Source organism: Plectropomus leopardus, unplaced genomic scaffold, assembly GCF_026936395.1.
Source record: "Plectropomus leopardus strain MGB_pleo_1.0 unplaced genomic scaffold, ASM2693639v1 Contig39, whole genome shotgun sequence".
NCBI lineage: Eukaryota > Metazoa > Chordata > Actinopteri > Perciformes > Serranidae > Plectropomus > Plectropomus leopardus.
This window is the reverse complement of record NW_028274713.1, coordinates 14,682-39,062: the sequence shown is the minus strand read 5'-3', so window position 1 is coordinate 39,062 and position 24,381 is coordinate 14,682. Positions and strand designations below refer to the sequence as shown.

The following is a 24,381-nucleotide window of genomic DNA, read 5'->3' as shown; positions in this document are numbered from 1 at the left end:
TTAAATGTTCCCACTAATGCAGTTATCCGCATACATAATAGATGCACAGGTGGCAATGTTACGTTGATATTAAAAAAAAAACGCAGCCACAGCCAGTGTCGCGTCACTTCAAGTTGACTCGGGGCCGCATGGACAACAAGCAACAAGCGATGAACAAGCGGAGCTTAAAAAAATATATTGTACAAAAGTGAGCAATAGTTAAAACAATGATTGAAAAAGAAGGTTAAACCTTTTCCAGCTTTCACTTGTACGTTTTCTTGTCTGTCAAAATTGATGATTTTATTTTCAACTCATTTTACTTTCTGTCATAAGTAGGTCTAAGCCTTAAATGGTGAGATGGATTGCCTACTTTTTAAGTTCTGTTCGCTGAATAAACGTTTTTGTGCAATAACTAACTACTGGAATGGCTTTGATTTAATGAGATTAGGAGGTATTTGAATGGAGACAGAACCATCTAGTGGTTATATAGCTTAACTGCGATAGAAAAAGATCATAAATCGTGTAACCGGGTACACGTCGGTTAGAAGTCCCGTTTACACGTGTAGAAAAAATTGTAAACGTTGACACCCCTAATTCTAATACATGGTAACAACATCTTTGCTAATATTAGCCATGGTGAGCCTAGGCACCATGTACTGCTAGCTTACAGTGAACATGGCTAAATTTAGCATGGACATATAGCTTAGAGGGTGAAAGTTTTTTATGGCCAGATCTGCTATGCCTCAGTGTTAAATGATTGCTTCTAGTAATTTTAGTTGCTCACCTTGTCATCCTTAATAACAGGAGATGGAAAAGACCCTGCAGCTCCTCTGTAACAGCACCTTAGGGCGCCTCTTTAACTGCCCATGTGCCGGCAGAATTTGCGCTGGCTGTGGCCACAGAGAAGGTACAAGGTAGAAGGTCGATTTATTCGTCACTTTTTAAAGTTTAAAAACTAAATTACTTTTGTCCTTGATCCTGCTATATTCGGCTTACGGTTTCATTTCTCCTCTCTGGTCTGGTCTGGTCTTGAGGATCCTCTCACAGTCTGCTCAGTCCAAAACCCACACAACTTTTCCTGATGTTGATAAGTGCTTTTCTGTCATAGAAAAGCCGTGCCTCAGCAGAAGGGGTCATGGTGTCGGAAAAAAGGGAAAAATACAGCAAAATAATAATAATCATCAATCATAATAATAATAATAATAATCAACATGTATGTGCCATCATTATTTAAAGTTAAAAAAATATCATTATGCTGTTAAAGAGAGAGATTTGTGAGGATTGTGCTACAGTACTATTGGAGTTGGTAGTTGGGAGTATTTTTAAAAAAGAAACATGGGAGAAAAGGCAGCTTGGCAAGATATGTAGAAAATTATATTACAAGAAAACATATATATAATTGTTAAATATTATTATTTATTTATATTGTTATTTTGTTAGAAATACAAGTGTCTGTTATTAAAGACGTATATTTGTACTTCTTGGAGCCGCCCAGCTGATGGTGCTAGTGAGGTTCCAATTCCAATATTCATATACCACGCCCATCTAACATCTGATCCCACCCATGTCTGACCCCGCCCCATTCTGCGTGGTGCAGTGGGGGTAGTTGGAGATATCAGGCCCAACATCTGAATATCTGTCCCAAACTATAAGCGGCTGTTTATCGAGTACTCAACAGGAGAGCGGGACTGAGTGGGACAGATTTAGGAAGTAGAGGAGGAGAGGGGGAAACACATCAAGATAACCCTGGGAAGAAGAGATTCTTGGTTTCATGTTGAACCAAAGACATATATTTGGAGTCAGACTGCGTGGATGCTGTCGAACAGCCTCTGTAGGACCAGAGGTAAGCTATCTGAAACAGGAATAGACAGAAAACCGCAGCAGGAGCTTGTTTAGTGCTCCATACTGCACCTTTCTGTGGACATTTGGTCCGGGGAGTCACTGGCGCTTTGTGTCATAATCCCGTGTGATGGCTCATATGTTTAGTTTATTAAGAAGCTTCGTGATGATCTTCAGGAGGCAGGTAAATGACACAGTTAACTTGGTTACATAGTGAAAATTTGTCAGGAAGCACCATAAAAGAGTGTATTTGCATGGTGAAATGTGTAAAACAACAAACAAAAAAAAACCAAAAAGGGTTGACTTCACAGTCTGTCAGTTCATCAACGTTTTGATATGGTCATATTTCAGTATTGTTTCATTAGATTGTATAGGGTTTACATTTCAAGTAGAATTATTCAAACAGTAAGAAAAAAAGACTACATTACTACATAATTACACAGAGCCATGTTATTAGTAATCTTGATAATACTGGCCAACTATATAAAAGAAAACAATTGCACACAAATCTGATCATAATAACATGATAATGCATAACATCTGGTTAAAAGAAAAAAATAAATAGATGAGAATGAGAGGACAGCAACATAACAGACTGCATGCCCTGCTGAAAAAGGCTAATCTATTAATGAGTGCATGTGACCTGTAAGAAGAGCAACGCAAACTGCAGATTTAGATTTTTCCCATTTAATGTCCACAACAGACAGTCAGTGTTGCTGCAGTGTTTTCCTTTCCAAGAAAAACAACTGGGTATCTGCAACTAACCTGCTGTGGGGCATTGTCCATATCTCAGCAGCTTGATTGTTGCTGTGATAACAGCTGAAGGTTCCTTGTATGTTGTCAAACAGAGACAATTTTTCAATAACTTAAGCCTCAACTACTTGTACTCTGATTAAAATCCCGAAACCTTGTGAGCTAGGCATATAGGTTATAACAATCCACAATATATATTTTTGAAATATATTATTATTTTTTTTTTAATAGTGTTGTTAAAAATGTGAACTATTGTGTGGTCCAAGAGTAAAGGCTGTGTGAGGCCAATAAATGAAATATTTCTTCCACATCTCCTTAGTTTTCATTAAAGTATCATGTCATCTGCCCATAATTCATATAATAAACTGTATATAGGTGTTGTATGTTTCCTAACTGTGGCACAGCAGGAAAGTTCAGAGTGTCTGAATGTGGTCAGTTCATTTAACAGTAGGGCTGGGCGATATGGCTGTAAAATAATATTACTATATTTTTAGGCTTCATTATGTAATACATATCTCAATATTTTGAAATATCCTCTACACCACTTGAAATTCCAAAAAATAAAAAAGGAATGAACTACAGTTACAAATAAAGTAGTTACTGTCATAAAATAAAGTTATATAAACTGCTGTTACAATAAAATACTAGTTTAAGTATAATGTTTAAAAAGTATAAATATAAGTATAATTAAAATATAAAGTATAAATAACACACTGTTATAGCAAAGATTAAGGCTGCACGGTGGCATCATGGTGAGCACTATTGCCTCACAGCAAGAGGGTCCCAGGTTTGATCCCGGGTTGGAACGGGGTTCAGTCCGTGGGCAGGGGCCCTTCTGTGCGGAGTTTGCGTGTTCTCCCTGTGTCTGTGTGGGTTCTCTCTGGTTGATTGGTGACTTTAAATTGCCCTTAGGTGTGAGAGGTTGTCTGTCTATACAAGTCGGCCCTGCTTGTATAGTCTGGTGACCTGTCCAGGGTATACACCGCCTTCTGCCCGATGAAAGCTGGGATTGGCTCCAGCCCCCCCGCAACCCTTGCGAGGACAAGTAGTTACGGAAAATGACTGAATGAATGAGTAAAGTTAATAGAAACATTTACATAATTAAATATATCAAAGCGGAAACCATGGTGCTTTTATTTTAAAGAACGCGGCTCATCTTGGCTGGAAGTGTTGATGTTTTTGCTGTGCTTTAAAGAAAGTCTGGATACAGCCATGAAGACGGGCCTTGTCCATTCCTATGTGAGCATCTTATTGGTGCATGATACAAAAAAAAGCACTTTTTCGGGGTATGAAATATTATCTAGGCATGCATGCTTACAGCAGTTGAAAGGGTAACTTCTGCTGATGGAGTGACTGACTTCTAGTTTAGCACCTTGCTAGCTTGAATGGCTGTCTAAAAAATGTAATCTTATGGCTCTTTTAGACTTTCCAAATGTAATCAAATTGTCTGGCTTAAATTTAGATAGTGACATGAACCATTTCGCAGGAGTTTTGATGCTCACAAAAACAATATTTTTTTATTTACAGATATCCCTTTTCTAATGTAAGTCAATGGGGAAAAGTTTTTGTGGGCCAGTGGGCATCACATAACAGACCTGGATGATGTAATTCCACTTTTGGCCACTATGTAAAATTTGTCTGTGATAGGCAGAGACCCTTAGGACAGAGGGAGAAGTGAAAACAGCATTAACTTGAACTCGAAATTTCAATAAAACACAATTAAGTAGATGACTGTGTCCATTGAGTGATATTATGCGACTTCTTTTAAGATGTTACATGACTTTCCACTTGCGATAACATTCCATGAAACATCACGATGGATGTTAAAAACATTAGCAGGTTTATTTCGCTGTAATTTCTGTCTTGTTTCTGTCAAGAGTTAAGATGATCTCTTCCTCCATTCAGACATAACGTGCCATGTTTTGTAGAATGTCATGTGGCTTTGTTGTACTTCTTTTTCTCCTCCTCCTTCTTTGTCTTCTTTGGGTTTTGTAAAAATGGCTTTTTCAAATCGCCTGAAATACCACCCTATGTGAGTGTAAAAACTTTTTTTGCAATAAACTGGAGGTTTCTTTTAAAATTTACATGTTTCCAATAGGTGTATTTTGTATTCGCAATTGCAACAAGCGCAATTTGAGGGTTAATGGAAATCTGCCTAGGGTCTTATGCTGAATCCCTATGTTCAGTATCACTTTCCAGCTCCTCCATGTTTGTTTGATTTGGTGCCATGCATTGGGCAGATGCCCCTTCTCGTCAATAATTTTTTTTATATATATAAAGTTTGAAAGGGCTCAGCAGGTTGTTCAGTTTGATAGACGCATTTACTCAAGGGTTGCTCGATTATGGTGAAAATAATAATCACGGTTATTTTGATTGATCCGGAAATCATGATTATTTCACAATAATTTCACATGATTACTCATTGGCCTTCAGATCATCATGCCGTTATTAAACAGTAACTTTGGTGTTTATTTTTAACACTGGGTGTCCTTTAACTTCAAGTACAAGTGAACTGAAAAACAATGAGAGCTTTGTAGTGCAGCCATGATTATTTAACACATCTTGCACATTATTGTCTTTTGTTCACATTCACATATTATATATAATAAAACCTAACCCAACTAATTTAATGTAACAATACATAGCAGTTACTGAACTACAGAGTGAATTTTGAGTGAGGATCATTGATTGTTTTACTAACTCAGGAGAGACTCAGCAGCCAGACATTTCTCCATTATCTGTTGCGGTCCTAGCCACTTAGCCTATATTTCCCATCATTGCTTGTGCTGCACTGAGTGGTTTTTAGTTTGCAGTGAAGTTTACTGGTTTTTGTTCATACATACAAATTTCACTTTTTGTCAGTGTTTATAATGGGTCCGTTCAGAACATGGTGGTTTATGCAGGTTTTTGTCATCTCTCGTTTTAGTTTGTATCTTACACCATTATAGGCTTATGCCATACAGTTGACTGGTTCTTAAATGCCCCTTGGCCAAAGCCTAATGTGGTATAGAAATCATATGATATGAAGAAATGGCAGTGTAAGTCCTTTAGTGATAAGTAAAGTTTTCTGCCCTGCATATCTGAGCACATTCCTAATGTGTTGTGGACCAATCAGATTGCTTGACTGGTCACATAATAGTCAATTGCATCATTCCTTATGGCTCCCAACAAGGTCTACCCATCCAGTGCAATAGCTGCCGTTGCTGAGTGAGCCTAAATCGCTTCACATCAACTACACTTAAGCAATATCACACGAGAGGGAGTGATGTTGTGCTTGAATCACGGCTGTGATTCAGTTGCAGGTACGAGGATGCAGGCCGAAAAGTCAAGGTAATCACCTCTGATGAAATATAGCACAACACATGACCTAGAGTATAATATTGCTTTTATTCAACAGTTGTACAAGTATCTTTTATTTGTTAATAGTAACAAGCGACAACAGATTATGATTCGTTTGTTTATTTACTGATTTTTTTGGCTCCGCCGACACAAATAGTAGTAGACAACAGTTGTTGCAATGTATAAACATTTTACTGCAAGCTGCTTACTAAGCTGTGTTAGCTCGGTTGTCATGTTTTAAGTGAAATAAGAGTCTGTTAACCAACACTTTGTCGGCCTGTGTGATTCAGATGAGTTAGTTTTATCAGACAGTTTGACCCTCCAGCGTGTGTCGGCTCACTGCCGTGATCTCCGCCACCTTGAGTCTCAGATCACACAGCGTGTGTGTGTGTGTCTCTCAGGCTGTGTATAGTGTCCGACGAGTGTGTCCCTGTCACTGGACATGGTTTACTCCCAGTGAACAGCGGTTCACCAAAACCTGTCTGCCACAGCTGCCCCCTCCTGGGCTTCCTCATAACTTTTATTAACTTCAATGCATGTACAGTCAGCTCAAGACACACTTCAAAATTCCCATCCTTTCTTGCTCGCCCCACTCCTCTCTCTCCTCTCTTCTTATCTCCTCCTCAACTTGACCAACTGACAGCTACATGAACAGCGCCAACTAGCTGTTTGAATCTACGCTTACACCATACTATAAACATATCCCACTTTTCAAACATATCCCACTTTCACTCTTACACTAATTAACGGCCGGATTTTGAACGGCCGTGAAGCGGAGTGATACATGCAAAGTTAAAAGTTAACAGTCCCAGTGATGTTGTATTCCTCTATCAGCACTCATGGAATGCCTCTTGCCCAGTCCAATTGCTTGGTCGGAACTGTTGTATTATCTCTTGCGACCAGACATTAGCCAGACGAAGGCTTGGTAGAGGAACAGCTCTCAGTCCAAGTCGGGTCAGCCTCGCCTGATGCCGCTCTCCTCCCTTTCTTGGTCCGGTGTTTTTGGTTTGTTTCTCCCTCTGGTCTCACTGGGTGCCCAGCATATGCTGTTGGCGATCCTCTCGCAACCTGCTGCATTAGCCCAAACCCCACACAACTGTTTCCAATTTTGATAAGTGCTTCTCTATCATAGAAAAATCATGCTTCAGGAGAAGGGGTGACTGTGTTGAAAAAACAGAAATTTATACCAAAATATAGCAAAAAAGTAGCAAGGATTTGTGGAGCTACAGGCTGCCTCATCTACATGCTCTACTGTCATCACAGCAACAGGACAGGGTGTAGCCTGCTTCCTCCACCTGCCAGAGCAAGAGAGTTTGAATGTTTAAGTGTGACACATTATTTAAAATGTGTAAGGTTTAGGGGCGGGTGTGTGCTAATCTGCCCGCAGAATAGACTGTCCACATCTGTTGTGCTTGGTGTTGTGTGTGAAAAAGTAGACAATGCAATTATCTTATGGTAATCATCTCAACTCGTGTATCATTTCTGGTTGTTGTGAGGGCAGTATTACTTTTCATGTATTCATATTGGAATGTTGACATTGATTTGAGCCCCACCAGTGTATGGATTAGCCCCACCTTTATATAGCCATTAAAAAGTCTGCTGCTGCCAATGAGTAAAGCATTTATACGCATACAGTATGTAGCTAATCAGCGACGGTACAATAAAAAAATCAAGGAATGGGGCATCAGTAGCTCAGTGGATAGAGCAGGTGCTCCATGTACAGAGGCTGAGAACAGCGATCGTGGGTTCAACTTCAGCCTCAGCCCTTTGCTGCATGTCGACCCCTCTCTCCCTCTCCCTTTCACACACACTGTCCAATCAAATAAAGGCCAAAAAAGCCCAGAAAATATCTTTAAAATTTTTTTTTAAATAATAATGACCATAAAACCAAGGGGGAATGATATAATAGGCACAACCTAAGCAAGTCGCCAGTATTAGCCGACAGGACGCTCCTCCTCTGAAACACTAACAGAAACTGTTGGTGGGATATAGAGGCATGTGAAGGATGGAGCAAAACAGAGTCACAGATGTAACTTGATTAGCACACGTCCAGTGGAATCAGCGCTTCAGGGAGCTGAGGCTTGGGTCATTAATCCCTTGCTGGTCTAGGGAAAGAGCCTCTTACCATATGCTGTACAAGAAGAAGCAAGCCTCTGCAGGCCATATGCTTTTGAGACAACCTTGACACAAATATAACTGTCAGGCAGGGAATCCAGCACTTAGCAGTAGCATCAGCAGCCAGGGAATTGGCACACGGAACTTTGGATGCCTCCCACTGAGGCAAAGTGCTGTAAATACACTGCGGTCTAGGAGGGGAAACTCTAGCTACTATGCCCCTGTTGACCTTTGTTCACCCACAGTCTGTGCAGTCTTTAGAGTTCTTTGCTGGAACATCACCAGGCTACAGGTTTAGGTATAATATATTGATCCACATATATACACATATTGATACACAGATTATTTAACTGTATCAATATCAATATATGTCACGATATACATCAAATCACCATGTCTGTCAAGCTTAAACTTTCTCTTTTACTTCTAAGTGAGATATGAAGATATCATAAGGTTAATTTTGGTTTAAATATTTATTTTCTGTCAGACACTGAACATGGCAAATATACTGTAGAACAGGCATCACCCACTGGCAGTCCAGTTACTAAAAATTCCTCCCAGCAAAGGTCCGAACCTCATACCTAAAATCAGTATTCAATTTAGTAGTAGTAGTCAATTAGCTGAACATTTTACTGATTATGATTGCTTTTTGGGTTTTTTTTTGTGGTTTATTTTTGCCCTCATAGTTCACTGACACAGTTTCATTTGACCATGGTGTGTTGGAGTGTAATAAACATATGGTTAATTATTTATTAAACTTTCCAGCATTATAAAAAAATTAAAAGCTCCATCTTAAAGGAGTCATATTATACTTTTCCTGCTTTTTAAACATATTAATCCTGTTACAGTGTTGGATGGCCGTGTTAAAGAGCATGTGTCAGATACTGAGATGAGCATATGTGGGAGAAATCCCTGTGGGCAGTTTTGGATGCCTGTAAAAGCTAACCTTTTGATCCTCTTTTTCTAAACCCAACACAGTCTCTCGTAACACTGAGAAGGATGTCTCTAATATGGGCACACTGCTCCATGTTCAGGCGGCTCCCTCTCCTCCGCTTTCCCCCCTCATCCTTCTCCCTCTGCCCGCCTGCTCTCCCTCCCTTCACCACTGGTCTGCCCGAATGTCCTCAGCTGAGAGGAGTTTCTGGAAAGTTAACCTTGTTCAGTGTTTCCACAGAGGCAAGCACCAGAAACGGATGGACTTTGTTTCCCAGCCAGCAAAAGCCAAAACGGCCATGTTCACGCCACTTCACAGAGGACCGCTTACTAAACAAGAGAAAGTAGGAAGCTGGCTATGCGGCTAAGCTAATGCTAACAGACGGTGTTGTTCCATTAATACAAGCTCGTGTGGAGGACTCCGAAGCACAAGCTGTAAGTAACATCATATCAGTGTTTTGTCTGGGTTTGTTTTGTGTTGAAAAGTGGACGTGAATACAGTGCTAGTTTGTACACATACATGTTGCTAAAGTTTACTGTAGAGCTAATATCGATTAGCACATAACAATACATTTGATAAAGTTTTTCAAAATCTAATTTATCGTAGTTACCAAATATACAGATGTGGATTAACCTCCACAAGATTATACAGACGCGCAACATGCATTAAGATATGTAATGTACTGTTTTTGTGTCTCCTAAAAAAACACAGCATTGTTTTCTCAGCTGCTGAGCTTATGTGATCATTCCTCAGACTGGATACATATTACATTTGTTCAGTGTAATCTATGCTATTTCTGTGCTAACTTTCAAACAGAAAACAACAGAGCACAGTGAGGAGGGAGAGGTGAAGATTAATACTTGTAATATTCCAGTGTTACTGTTGATATGTCAGGTAGAAATTAAATGATTTAAAGCAAGATTAGCTTTTTTCTTTTAATAAAAAAGTTATACTAAAATACACTACAGGTAATGAAGAAAAATATTTTAACTAAAATTATTATTATAATTGTGTTTTTCCAATTACGGTACATCACAGCAAATGCCTTCAACTGCAAAACTTCCCAAAAAACAAGAAGAGACAATGCACTGCAAATCCTGTGGAAACAAAGCCAACATTCAGTAAGTAATAAACAAAGCTTTTGTTTCAATTATTCAGGTATCAAAAATAAAATAAAATAAAAAAAAAAACAAACAGGTATAACATTATAAAAAAATAAAGAATTGCACTTCTGTCATTCAACATTATAGTATTGTTCTAATAAATAACAGTAAAACAAAAAAAGAACAGTAACAACAAACATATTTTTCAGAGTATGACAATGACCTGAGGAGGCCTCTGTTTGAGGAGATGTTGGAGGAGCCTTGCAGATACACAGATAAACTTAAAGAAATCCCCATCCCAGAAAATCTCTGTGTCCAGTTCCAGAGAATGTCAGAGAAAGAGGTCATTACAGGACAAGACATCATATCTGATATACAACACAAGAAGGGATGACGATCCTCACGTCTTCCCAGGTATCCCCAACACCAGCTAACAAAGCTGCAGTATGCAAGATATCTGTAACATCTGAAAGAGGGAGAGGACATCATCATTACGCGAAATAATTAGTGTCTTCTTTTTTCTGTTTTACAGATTTTGCTGAATCCAGTGTGGAAATTCACCGATGAAGACAAGTATGACCTGTGAACCTCGTTGGGGGTGTGCAGTAAAAGTAACGTGTTAGAGTAGTCCATTACATTTAAGCAGTAACTGTATAACAGATGTGTGGTATTATTATGTGCAGTAACATGTTACTACCTGATAGAAAGTGGTGATATTTTCTCTGCATTTTTCAACCTTTTGACATTTTTAATGCCTTGTTGGACTTTTGCAGTTTTTTGGGTGAAAATAATGCAAAAGTAGTGTTATGCATTACTCTGCACGGGAAGTAATATTGTAAAGAAACTTCCCTTTAAAATGACAGTTACTAGTAATATGTACTGCATTATATTTTGGAAGTTACTTGCTCAACACTGCTTGAGAAAGTTCAAAAGAACAAACTATTAATCATATTTGCTTGTATTTTTTTCTCTTCCAATGTTCTTATGGATACAGTGCACATTATATTGTCAATAAAATTCTTATTTTTCCTGATTGAGGTGATTTTCTTGTATTGACATTAGGGATCATGTGTTTGCACAGATGGAGGTAAACTAAAATTATTCCATGTAGTAACACAACTTTTATGACAAGAAGAAAAACATACTCTTCCTCTGCTCTCCTCACACATCCATAGTCTGCTCTCTGTGTGCTGTGGATGATATGTAGGCATTCAGTTTGGTTTGAGGCCTGGATGGGAAGTCATGTATATGATAGGGGACTTGGCTCTTGATTCGTTCTTCGTACAACCTAGTGTGGAAAAAAGAAAAACTATTTTTGAAATGAACAGATTTCATCAAGAATGAACATAGATAATTTCTCACTATTTTGTGTAACAGGAGTGATAATTATCCTGTTGGGGAAAACAAATACATGTTCTTTGATCCACCAGATATTAATGTCCTCTTAAAATGAATATAGTTTGTAGGGGATTTACAGTGTTAAAAAGAAATTCAGAATACTTTCTGTTATTAGAAATCCCACCAAGACAGTGTGGGAAAGATAATACTGTCTTTACAACAAACATTTTCGAGTAACAAGTAACAGCAGTTTATATAACAGAGTTGTTATGCTCAAGCGACAATATTCCAAACCAGGAGTCTAAAATAACACTTTTCTCTGTAAATGTAGCTTACACATTTTTACAAATCAGTCCACTTCAGCTGGCGTACACACTTGCATGTTAATCAGCAGCAGTGAGCCATCACAGTTTATAGCAGAGGACACATTTTATCAGCAACTTTACCGTTGGTATTTCTTTTCCACTTCACTGGGCATCTGTGCATTTTCCACACGTGCACCTAGTAACAAGGGAGCGGCTGTGGCTCAGATGGAGAGTGGTTGTCCTCTGATCGAAAGCTCAGTGGTTAGATCCCCAGATCCTCATGTCCTCATGTTGAAGTAACCTAGGGCAAGATACTGAACTCCAATTTGCTTCAAAGCTGGAGTGTGCATGTGTATGAATGGTTACTACCTAATAGGTAGCACTTTGAATGGTAGCCTCTGTCACTACTGTGTGAATGTGCGTGTGAATGGGTGAATGTGACATGTCCTGTGCAAGCACTTTGACTAGTCGAAAAGACTAGAAAAGCGCTATACAAGTACAGTCCATTTACCATTTACCATTTATTAGCAACTAAGTAAAAGCGGAATGCGAGTAAAAAAAAAAAAATGCACCATATGATTAACCAGTAACACTGATAACTGTTTACTCACCATGCAAAGATGGTTTGCAGAAGTCTCTGTTGCTGTGGAGGTTCATGCTGTAAACTTTCATTATCTGGACCGGATTCACGATCCAACATGTGTCTCGATGGTCACCATGTCCGAGTAACAACAACAAACTATGTTAGTTTGTCTGTACTGTTTGCAAACAGAACTTCTGCATTGACAGATGCCTCTTCCTGGGTGGCTTCGGCAAGCCGATCAATTAGCGGAGTGGGCAGGGTGGGATGCGGGCACGAAGGGGGAAGTTGAAACTGACTGTCTCAGGGCGCTGATGAAAACAGGGCTCTGATAGAAAATTTCAGATACAGTTTTCTGAAGATCTGGAAAGTTTTTTGACAGTGAATGATACAAAGCTGCTCCACTGGAGTTCAAGTTCAGTGTTCAAGATACTGAAAATGGGCATAATATGTCCAGTTTAAACAAACTTGTGGTAAATTTAAGCACATCGTGCTGATAATACCCTCCTGACTGCAGGACTCTGAGTTCAACTTCTGTGAATCTTCTGTGAAATGTCTGTGCTATTGGGGGACTTCCGGCCCGACTCCAACATGGCGGCAGCATAAAAAGGTAACGCCCCGACATTAAGATTAAAAAGGCCCTATAAACCTATCAGTTTGTGAAAGTGACGATAAATGCGAGAATGTGGTAGTAGGGGCGATAATTAAGACCAGAGGAAAAAATCGAAAGTCGAGTAAAAACACAAATTTGAACATCGAGCAAGATCACGAGCTAGCTAAGCTAACAGGCGAGTCAACTGAATTAACGGGAGAGATTACCGAGCTAGCTGATGAGCTAGCGGAGTCAACAGGTGATAGAGGGACAACCAAGCTAGCAGTGAGACCGAGCCAAGAAGGAGAAGAAACACAACGACCTGCTAAAAGCATGGCAGACCTGGAAACAATACTGCAAGAGATACGTGAGTTTCGCCGGGAGAACTCTGAAAACGTGAAAGAAATCAAAGATGATATTAGAAAGACAAACAACAGGATAGATGACGCTGATAAGCGGATCAAGGAAACAGAGGAGCGCACTACTCAGAACCTGGAGGAAGCCACAGTGGGAGCTCATGGAGCTGCAGAAGCAGGTGGAGATCAGAATGACGGATTTAGAGGGGCACGCGAGGAGGGAGAATGTTTGGATTCACGGGGTGAAGGAGGGTGCAGAAGGCAACGCCAATCGATGATCACTTTTGTTGAAAACCTCCTGAGGGAGAAGCTGGATTTACCCCATCACTTGAGTTGAAGATTGAAAGAGCCCACTGGGCTCTAGTCTCGCAACTTCCCAAGGACTCACCGCCTAGATGCATTGGGATGAAGTTACAAAGTTTCCGGATTAAAGAAGAACTTATTAAGATAGCCTGGCAGAAAAAGGGCTTTATGTACGAGGGGAGAAAGGTGTTCCTAGACCATGACTATGCGAAGACTTTGAGAAAACGCAAAGAATACGCGGAAGCGAAAAGGGTACTGAGAGATAAAAATATACGTTTCCAAACGCCTTTTCCAGCGAAACTCCAGGTGTTTTATGAGGGAGAGACGCGCATCTACAACACGGCTGAGGAGGCAACGAAGGACATGGTGGCCCGAGGGCTCCAGGTGGAGATCGTGAAACCGGCGGAGAACTGGATAGAGCGGATTAAACGGTTAACATGGACAAGGAGCAGAGCGAAGAATGGACACGGGTCAACGGAGACACGGCAGGGGTACAAACAGAAATTGCAAGCCTTAAGGAGAGAACGGGATAACTGATGTAAAACTGCAGTCTAAAGTTAAAACTGACCGCTTCCGGATATATTTTGAGCTTACTGGGAAGATTTAGACTACAGTGTTTTATACGGATTTTTCAGTTGAAAAGCTAATATCCTCATAAGGTAAAGACGTCGGGGTAGCACTTAAAGCTGTTGGGGACTTATGGACGATGCTGACTATGGCAGCGAGGGCCCTCTGCACCTAGGGAGCAGAGGACATCCCTCAGAGCGGACTGAACATCAGAGCTCAAGGGTCTATAATAGGACCTCATCTAAGGAAGTCTGTGTAGTATCTTGTTTGAAGTTATTAATGTTATACCTTTGTTATATGTTGTTTAAGGTTCGTTACTGTTTTTGTTGCAAAAGGGGGAAATGTGAAGGAGAGAATAGGAGAGAAACACAAAGCATGAGAACGAAGATCAATGACAACAGCCAAAAACTGCATTAAAGTAGCCTCATATAACATAAATGGTGTGCTCAACCCAACTAAAAGGAGTAACATAATAAGTAAGATGAAAAAAGAAGGGGTCTTTTTTGCCTCCTACAAAACAGGACACCGGAGAGGGGTGGCTATTTTAATCTTGGGGAAGAATTCATTTGAAAAAATGTCTGTGACAGGGGACAAAGAGGGTAGATATATCATGGTTAAGGGGAAACTAGAGGGTGAGATGATAACTTTTCTTAACATCTATGCTCCACCAGGATCAGACTGGAAGTTTTACAGGCAGATGTTTGATTTGATGACATCAGAGGCAGAGGGTGTTTTGATTGTTAGAGGGGATCTGAACCAAAGACTCAACTCACAGCTAGACTCCTCAGGAGGTGGAATACAAAAAAGTGCAATTAGTAAAAAAATGAAGGGTCTGATGTCTGAACTGGGAATTGTAGATGTATGGAGGGATCTGAATCCCACAAGTAAAGATTACACTTACTACTCGTCACCACACAACCTATATTCGAGGACTGATTATTTCCTGATGTATAATAAAGATAGGCATAGGATAGAAAAATGTGATATAGGAGTAATGGATCTATCAGACCACAGCCCTCTCTATTTAACAGTCCGTCTTGCAAGTGAGAAAAAAACAACAATCTGGAGATTAAATTCAAATATATTACAAGGACACATGAAGGAAGAAATAATGAAGGAACTTCAAACATATATAGAAGATAATGACAATGGCGAAGTTTCCCCCTCTGTACTATGGGATGCATGAAAGGCAGTGATGAGAGGGAAGATAATAGCTAAATCAGCATATTTAAAGATGTAGCCTTGGAGGGAAAATTGACTCAATTATTGTGTACCAGTTGTATGCAGAATATATGGTATGTTAAAACGTCTAATAAAAAGAAAATTAAAAAAAAGAGAAATGTCTGTGCTATTGATCATTTTACTCAGGGAAAAAATCTTTTGAGTAGGCCTACTTCTCTTATAGCTCCTATAATTTTTTATCTTTAGTACCATGTCATGGAGGGAGATGTATATCTTCTGACTCAGGGTATCTTCAAAGCTTCTTAAACAACTTAACCAATAAGATGTTTAGGACGCCTGTATTTATCCCTTAGAGTTGAATCCCACAGTGACAATTTCCACAAATCTGAAACAAACTAATGCCCTATGGTAAAGCATGTAAAAACCCTGAGCCAATTACTCACTTTGCCCAGTTGTTGCTTGGGTGTGTATGTCTAATTTGTGGTGCAAATGAGGGGTGACAGGTGGTAGTGCTTAAAAGCCATATGTTTAATCTCCCTAGCAACAAGATCTGCTTGGTTGTGTCACAACAGTGACTAATCCTCTGTTTTAAGTAGCAGCTGTGTCCCATGCTACTCAGTAGAGCAAAGGTCAACAATTTGTTTAACATCTTGCATTATCTTACAATGAAATGACACTGTTCCACTTCATGGTACCAGCTCTAATCTACTATACTCTACTCACCTTTTTTGGTTTTCCATTAGGAAAAAGTATCTGGTACCTGGAGCTTCTGGGGGCTCAGCTCCCCTGAAAGCCTCTCTTGAGACGTTTTGTGTTTAAAGTGTATGTTTGCAATGTGGATGCACTCTCCTGTTACTGAAAAACAAATCTACCTACGGGTATAAATAAAGTCACCTGAACCTGACATTGATACTGATAAGCTCATCTTGGAAAGAGAACAACAAAGCATATTTCTCTTTTTCCTCTTTTCTTTCAGCATTTCAGCATTTCCAAGTGTTTTGCTGATATATCTATACCATTAACTGTATATGAAGATGGGCAACATGACAGTTCCCCCAAAGTGAAGCTTTTCAATCCTGATTGCCACCTGGTGTCTATCTGAAATATAGGTCATAAAGCCTGCCCCTCCATGTTAGTGTATTAGACATAGGCCAAACTAAAAACTCAAACTTAGACGCCAAGTCAATATTTTCCCAAAGATGGTTTCTGTCATTGACTTCAATGAATTATTTGATTCTACAAAAAGGGGATTTTCCGCCATGACTGACAGCTGTGTTAGCCAATCCTTGCATTCGTGTCTAATGGGGCTTCTTAGGATTGGCCAGAGGGGTGTTTTAGCTGAAACTCTCCTCCGCAGATATTGCTACTATGCAAAAACTCTGGCTCTGAATGATGTCACCAGAGCAAGATGGCAGCGGCCAGATATGGTTCAGCTTTACTTTGGCAACAACGTGATTTTCACTTGACCCAGATGTTACATTGGCTAGCTGTTGGTACGAGCAAGTTAAGAGGAGACAATCAAGGAAATATGTTGATTTAGACTTTTATTTCTCTGAGTCAACTTACAACAATTTGTACAGCTGTGCTGGTCTCTGTTGGGGTTGTTAACATTTATTATGGCAAGATGACATCTGGATTTTTAGTCCGATCTACAAAGCCTTAACTGGTCAACTGTTTCGATCGCTTGTCAGAGAGCGCACCTATATTGACACACACTGTAACCATTTTATGTAATCTGGACAGCATTTTACTGTAATATGTACTGTAAGATACTGTGAATGTTTAGTGGTAAGGGAGACCCGGTTTCAAGTTTATGTTTACTGTTTTGATGGAGAACAAAAATAAAAAGGAGTAGCCAAGCACCTACCTCAATGAAAAATATGTGTCCAGCCATGAAAAAAAAAACAGGAACAAGTCTCCTGAGGGGCTTTTTAAGTTATTTACAGATTCTGAAAGTTTAGTGTCCAAGCTTTCCAACGATGTCTAACACATGGAAATCTGAAAATATTTGAAGAAGATGTGGCCATTTGAATGTAAGCACTCCTCAAACTAGTTTTGTGAGAAATCCAGCCTCAAAGTTTCTGAAAGATTCTCATCTACCTGGGGAGCCAGGTAACAGTGGCTACTCATTTGCATCACATTTACATAAATCCAACCCCCTACCGGTCTTGCTATCAGTGATATCTGTTAGCCCACAGGACAGACACTATTGTAGTAGTTTAAACAATAGTTATCAATAGCAGGATTAGGGGCCTCGGGGGGTCTTTGAAGAGGTCCCAGGGGGTTTCCAGAGAAAGGAATGAATGTAGTTAATATTAATGTAGTGTTATTTGCCTTAAGGACTTTAGCAGACTGATCAGAATCAGAATTTACTTTATTGATCCCCAGAGGGAAATTCTTTTGTTACAAAAAGCCCCTGAATAAAAATGAAAAACAAGAAAGGTAATATACTTACTTATAGTAATATACTATAGTTAGAAGGAGCAAAAGTAGATAAATATTTCTAATTATTAACAATTACCAGTTGTCAATTTGAAACAAAGGCACACAGTTCGAAAAATCCCACAGGACAGGAGCGTGATTTCCAATTATAAAATATTTTTATTAAACAATTATTAAAATGAGTAACAGACTAAATAAATCATAATAATAATAGTAATAATAATAAGGATAAGGCGTGATATGAGGAGCTACCAAAAGGAAAAGGGGACAGGGCTAGGGCTTACCACGACAGCTGTAACAAAACGGGGAGGGATCCAAAAACTACACCGCACCCGTGACACAGCAAACCAAAAAGTGATAAAGGAACCACCACCAGGGGAACCGCTGCCACTCTAGGCCCTCAGCACCTGTCAAAGGAAAAGAACATCATTAAACACATGAAATCAAGGCAACTCTCACACACACCATAACCAAAATGTCAGCCACCCCAAACTCAAAAGAAACTATTCCAAATCACAAATTATCAAGATAAGGGCAAAAAGGTTTCTAAACAATAAAGCAAATATAACCCACAAACCCAATCAATAATAATTCGAAGAAAGAAATAACAAATGGAAAAGGAATAAACTCAGGTAATTAATTAAATGTCTGCCACTCTAAATTAATTAAAATCAGTCTCTAGAGGGGACGGCTCTGAGTCAAAGGGAGGGTCAAGATGCCCTCTCCTGGCTTGCGTTGGCAGCTTTTTTTCTGTCCAGGCTGTACTGCCACAGCTTTGGGCCGCAGTTAATGGGGACAGATAAAGGCGCCAGATACGAGCCGAATCAGAACGCCAAATTAAAGCGATTGGAGTCCCAAGAGTGCCAAACCAAGGGGAGTAAATACACAGAGGGAAGAGCCAAAACAGCAACGAGGCCCACAGCGGCAAGTGACAGCCAAGACTGCAAAATAAACTAATTAACCTAATTAGAATCTGGGCATAAAACATTACAAAAAATAACAAAAGCTACAATAAACATTTCCTACCGGAGGGCAGGATCAAGGCCACACAGCGGGAAGAGGAAGCCCGCAGCCCAGACTCCACCAGCGATGGCTGGGAGAAAACAATAATCAATACACCTCACCAGACCATCGGCAGCTTAATATAAAAAGGCAGACAACTAAGTGTCCTACCCACAGAAAGCGCACCGCGCACACACAGGCCCGAGGGAGACAGCCCGGCCCCCGGTAACACCACACTGCTGGACGGAGTGAAACTGGAGTAAACACAAGGCCCATAACACTGAATAAATCGAGCAGAACAGAGCATGCGTACCTTTGTTTTGAAACCCGATCTTCTAACCAGCAAGACGCTACCACACACGGCTGCCGGCTCCGTGAAGGAGGAAAGAGGAAGCGGAAGGAAGGTGAAAGGTCCGACTGGGTCTATTTATAGGGGATCGCTTGCACAATTGTCTGCCACACTGCCCCTCACGGTGGGGAATGTAGCGCTGTCCTGCCACATTAGCAACCACCACTGATAGATGTAGGGCAGTCTGTATGTCGCACGACAACTCAAAAGTCCTTGTAGAGCAGCCGAAGATAGCCAGGTCGTGGTTTGGTTGAATATCCCTGGAATAAGCTTTTGAAAGCCATTCAAAGATTGCAGTCCAGAAGTTGTGTAGAGTGGGGTAGAACCAGAAAAGGTGCCAATGATCCTTCCACAGAGAAACACTTGTCACACTCAGAAGACACTGACGGGAAGATGAGGTTGAGTTTTGTTTTTGAATAATGAAGTCTATGCATTACCTTGTATTGAATCAACCTGTAACAAGAATTAATAGAGCAGCAATGGACCCGAGACATTGCCTCTTCCCAGAACTCTGCCGATATCTCTTCAAATCGTGTGCCCAGGCTTCCCTAATATGATCTGAAGAAACTGAAGTAGTAAAATAATTTACAAATTTTAGTTGCTTGGAATCAGGAGGAAGCTGGAAATTCTCTAGAAAAGGATGAATGGTGGGTGAGGACTCAAACTGTGTGAGGTTTTCCTTAACGTAGTGCCTGACCTGCAGGTACCGAAAAAAATGTGAATTTGGAAGGCTGAATTTAGTTCTCAATTGCCTAAAGGAAGCAAACTGGCCGTTAATGTAAAGATCTAGAAATGTTCTAATACCCTCTCTCTCCAGATTGTAAACGCCAGATCTAATTGACCAGGTTCAAAGGAAGGATTTTGGCATATGGGCGCATAGATAAATGCATTACAAATTTGGCAGGCAGTTCTTATCTGATTTAATATTCGCATTGAATCGTTCAATGTAAAGTTTTGCTTAGTTATCTTATCAATATGAGAAGAGCCAAGAAAACAAAAGAGCAGGGAGAGAGAAGTTTTTGACAGTTGAGGCTTCTAAGTGCAGCCATAAAGGATTATCCACCGTTTCTGCCTGTTCAAATATTTCTAATTTTACATAAAATAAAATACATTTAAGTCACTCTGTGGTGCAGTGTGGATGGATCAGTCTGTTGATAAACTCCTGTGGCTGATCAGCACATTGTGGAGAGGGTGTGAAGTAGAGTCCAATATTTTCCAGACCTTGGACAATATTCTCCTTTCCAACATCAGTTCCTCCCTCACAACATGGCTGTAAAACCACTCTGTCCATCACAGTCAATATGCACGCAAAATGGTAATATCACACCCACATCCTCTTCTGCTTACTCTTCTGTGCTATGACCTTTGGCGCTGGGCATGTGATGTCTTTTGCCTCGTCAGAACACCTGAATGGCCTGATTTTTTCAGATAGGTCTGCCTGTCCATGGTCAATCCAGGTGGGGCCAGGACAGGAAGACTGTCAACAGGGGGGAGAACTCCTGGGTTGCGCAGTAGCTGAAACTCAACAGGCTCTGCATCACTGTGAGTCCTAGCAAGCGCCACACCTGGTCTGCTGGCATCAAAGCTGTGACAGACTATAACAGTGGTCGGCAACTGAGGCCCAAGGGGCCAAATTTGGCCTGGCCAATAATATCTGGCCCACCAGATGACATTGATTAAAAAAAAAAAAAAAACAGATATATGTATTTGCTATCAAAAGTCGTGAACTGACAAAATATGATAAAATAAAATAAGGCAGCATCTGCTTGACTTCAGCCAAGACACTGACTTCAGGTAGGAACTTATTTGGCATATGTGCGCTCTGAGAAAAAAGAGGGCAAAAAACTCTGTGTGCCACTCCAACAGACATAATGCAAAATCTGTTTCATTGAATTCAAACAAACAACAAACTTAGCTCAAAGATCAAATAAATAAAATAAATTAAAACAAAAGAAAAAAAAAGTTCTGCTTGACTTTGGACGCACACCGGCTTGTGGTGGGAAATTGGGACATGCGCTGTGCTCCTGAAATTACAGAGCAAAAAAAGCAAAAAAGAAATTACTATTTAAATAAAATCAAGCAATAATATGACTATTAAAAACTTAAAAGGCTACTCACTTAATGGGAAAACTGGCATCTCCCTTCAGTCACAATCTTTTGGATGTCTGGCGACATGGATGTCAGTTTAATCCACAAGCAGTTCTCCAGATTTTGCGCGTTAGGCGTGTTCCTCGCATGCGTCTTGATGGCGTTCATTGAAGAAAAGCTCGATTCACAAGTATAGGTAGAGGGAAACATCGTCAGTACATAAAAGGCAAGTTTCTTAATCCACCTGTACTCCTCTGAGCATGCGATCCAAAAATCCTCCAGGGATTGCGCTCTGAGCGCATCGCTGACCAGGGAGCTTGTTTGAAAATCAATAAGCTCCAGCTGAAATGCGGCCTCATCCAACGAGGGGATGATTTTTTTAGCCAGGGAGGAGAAATCCGCACTTCGGACAGTGAGTGGGTCACGGACAAAAGCGATGATGTCCCTCGGGATGGAGTAGTCCTCAAACCTGGACTTGAAGTTGGCTCGTAGTTGTTTGACGAAGTCAACCATCAGCCCTGTCACTTTTCCCCGTCCCTGTGATTTTAGTGTAGTGAAGTGCAAGAGCCTTCCACTTGATATGTCTGACTGGAACAACTCCAGTTTCTTGGTAAACGATTCCAGCTTTTCAACCAGGTCCACAATGGTTTTATCTCTCCCTTGTAGCTGCATGTTAAGCTGGTTCAGGTGGCCAAAAATATCCGTTAAAAATGCAACGTTGGACATGGCCATTTCATCTTCTAGAAAGGCAAGGTGGTCGCCTGCAGCTCGTATCTTGCTTAATCTCAGGAAGGCTTTAACCTCATCCAGTAGCGCACACAAGCGCTCCAGCGCTTTGCCTTTACTTAACCAGCGCACGTCGTTGTGAAGCAGCAGGTCATCATAAATGGCCTCCTCTGACTCAGCCACAAGTTGTCGGAAAAGACGATGCTGTGTGCTTGATGTACCTCTGACAAAATTAATGACACGCATTACTTTATCCATAACGCCCTTTAGCTCTCCACTGAGCCTGGCGCACAGGACACTCTGGTGAATAAGGCAATGCAATCCATGCATTTGGGGCGCGATCTCCTTCATTCTGCTCACCAGACCTCTGTGGCAACCAACCATGGCAGGTGCCCCATCTGTCACAATGAGGTTGATTTTCTCAAATGACAATGAATGGAGTTTGAATAATTCTTCCAGTTTGGTAAATATAACTTCCCCAGTGGCGTTCCCCTCTAGTGGAATTAGAGACAGCAACTCCTCCCTGAACTCCTTTCCATCAAAATATCGCACATAGACACACATCTGGCTTACATCTGTGTTGTCGGTGCTCTCATCAATGGCCAGAGAAAAGTATTCGGCCTGACTCAGATCACTGATAATGACTCCATGCACAGCATCCGACAGTGCGTCTATGCGCCGGGAAGCTGACCTCGCAGAAAGAGGCACCTGTTTCACTGAGGTAATCACGCCATCCATTGATTTATCAGTAGCCAGCTCCTCCAAAACTGCCACCATCACTTCTTTAAAAACCTCTGCATCAGTGAATGGTTTGTTGTGCCGGGTTAGAACCCATGCCGCTTTAAGGGATGCACTTGTCACCTTTTGCTGCGCCGTGAGTCCTCGAACCAGGATCTTGCTGCTGTGTGCATATCCAGCTGTCAGTGCGTTAACTTTCTGCCTTCGCGCCTCTGTCTGGAGTGGATATGCAGCTTTGAAGTTGCCATGCTTAGTCTCGTGGTGCCTTCGGATATTATATTCTTTGCAAACTGCAACAACCTCATTGCAGATGAGACAGACTGGCTTGGCGTTCATAAAATCAGGTAGGATGAATGCATATTTTTCTCTCCACTCTTCTTTATACGTCCTACCTTCGCTGTCGACTTTCCTTTTGACTGCTTTGGACAATGACATTTTGTCTTGCTAGCTAGCTAACTAATGTCTCACGTTATCGCGTTATCGCAGAAAAAAAAAAAACAATAACAGCATCACGTCACGCGAGAATAGGCTGCGTTACCAACGGAAACCAAATCATTACAGCAAATGACCTTAAAATGATGAATAAGTTAGTTAAGCTCAGAAAAGTGTTTATTATTTAAGCATTAAGTCTTAACAGAGTATGTGTGATTACAGACAGCAGCCTTATTATCACCAGGCTACTGGCTGTTTCCTAACGCAGACATTGTAATAACAGTGTAACAAATTCAATTGATTTAATATAAATAACTTTATTAAATCATGTTTATGTAGAAAAATGAGAGAATTTTTTTGTGGAAAAGACAGGTTTGCCTGATGAAAATGTAATTTTGGCCCACCATTGAGTTAGTCAGAAAAATTTGGCCCGAGGCCAAACTTAGTTGCCGACCCCTGGACTATAAGCACACAACAGGATATTTAAAACATGGCTCACTACTTTTTATATGTACACAATGTGGAAGTTTGAATATAAATACCTGAAGTGCTGATAACTCTTGATCTGTGGGAGCTTTCGGAAGTAGGGACTCAGATGCGTCTTCCAGTCGAAGGTCTTGACTATCACTCTGCCATCAGCAATTCCAACAAGCTGTGGGATATTGAGGTGACTTTCTGGAGGGCTGTTTTCTACTACCAGTTGACAACAAGGACCGCAATCAAAATAATTCTATTCTATTAATTCTTTTCATGACTTTTTAAAATGCATATTTTACAAATTTAGTCAGTCATTTTCTGTAACTGCTTGTCCTCGTAAGGGTCCCACAGTCTTTGGACTGTGGGAGGAAGCCGGAGACCCCGGAGAGAACCCACGCAGACACGGGTAGAACATGCAAACTCCGCACAGAAGGGCCCCTGCCATTTACCATATTTACAGTAGTCAAATAAAATAAACTAACCTTAGCGATGTCTGCCAAAGTTTTGACTCTGGTCCTCATGAATGCTTGCTTGATTAGTCCAAAGCCTGTGGCTTTGGGGCAAATTTGGTCTGCCCAGCAATCAGGAAGTGGATGCTAAGTGTGGAGTGAAGCTTCATCCCAATCCCCATGCCCAGGATGTCAACAAGGCAGCATGATGGCATTGTCTTCTGTGTAGTTTTTTTTTTTTTTTTTTTTTTTAAATTCCACAGCTCTGTCGATCTGTTCACGGCTGATGATCCTGGCTGGCAGTGGCTGTGAGCCCCTCTTCCTTAACCGTGGTCTTCCCTGTTCTCATCAAAGTGTTTGATTATGTCAGAAAAGGCAAACAAACAACAGGCA

General features: G+C 40.6%; 2 long non-coding RNA genes across 2 annotated transcripts in view; both read left to right on the top strand.

Moving 5' to 3' along the window:
* The first annotated feature begins 1,627 nt into the window (after nt 1–1,627).
* LOC148185416 (uncharacterized) overlaps nt 1,628–24,381 on the top strand; it is a 35,070-nt gene continuing 12,316 nt past the window's right edge. Inside the window, exon 1 of the long non-coding RNA XR_015775976.1 lies at nt 1,628–1,822. This is a non-coding gene — a long non-coding RNA (uncharacterized LOC148185416). The remainder of the gene's footprint in view (nt 1,823–24,381) is intronic.
* Nucleotides 9,247–11,095, top strand: LOC148185417 (uncharacterized). Its single transcript, XR_015775975.1, has 4 exons — nt 9,247–9,393; nt 9,998–10,080; nt 10,272–10,476; nt 10,595–11,095. It is a non-coding gene; the product is annotated as an uncharacterized LOC148185417 (long non-coding RNA).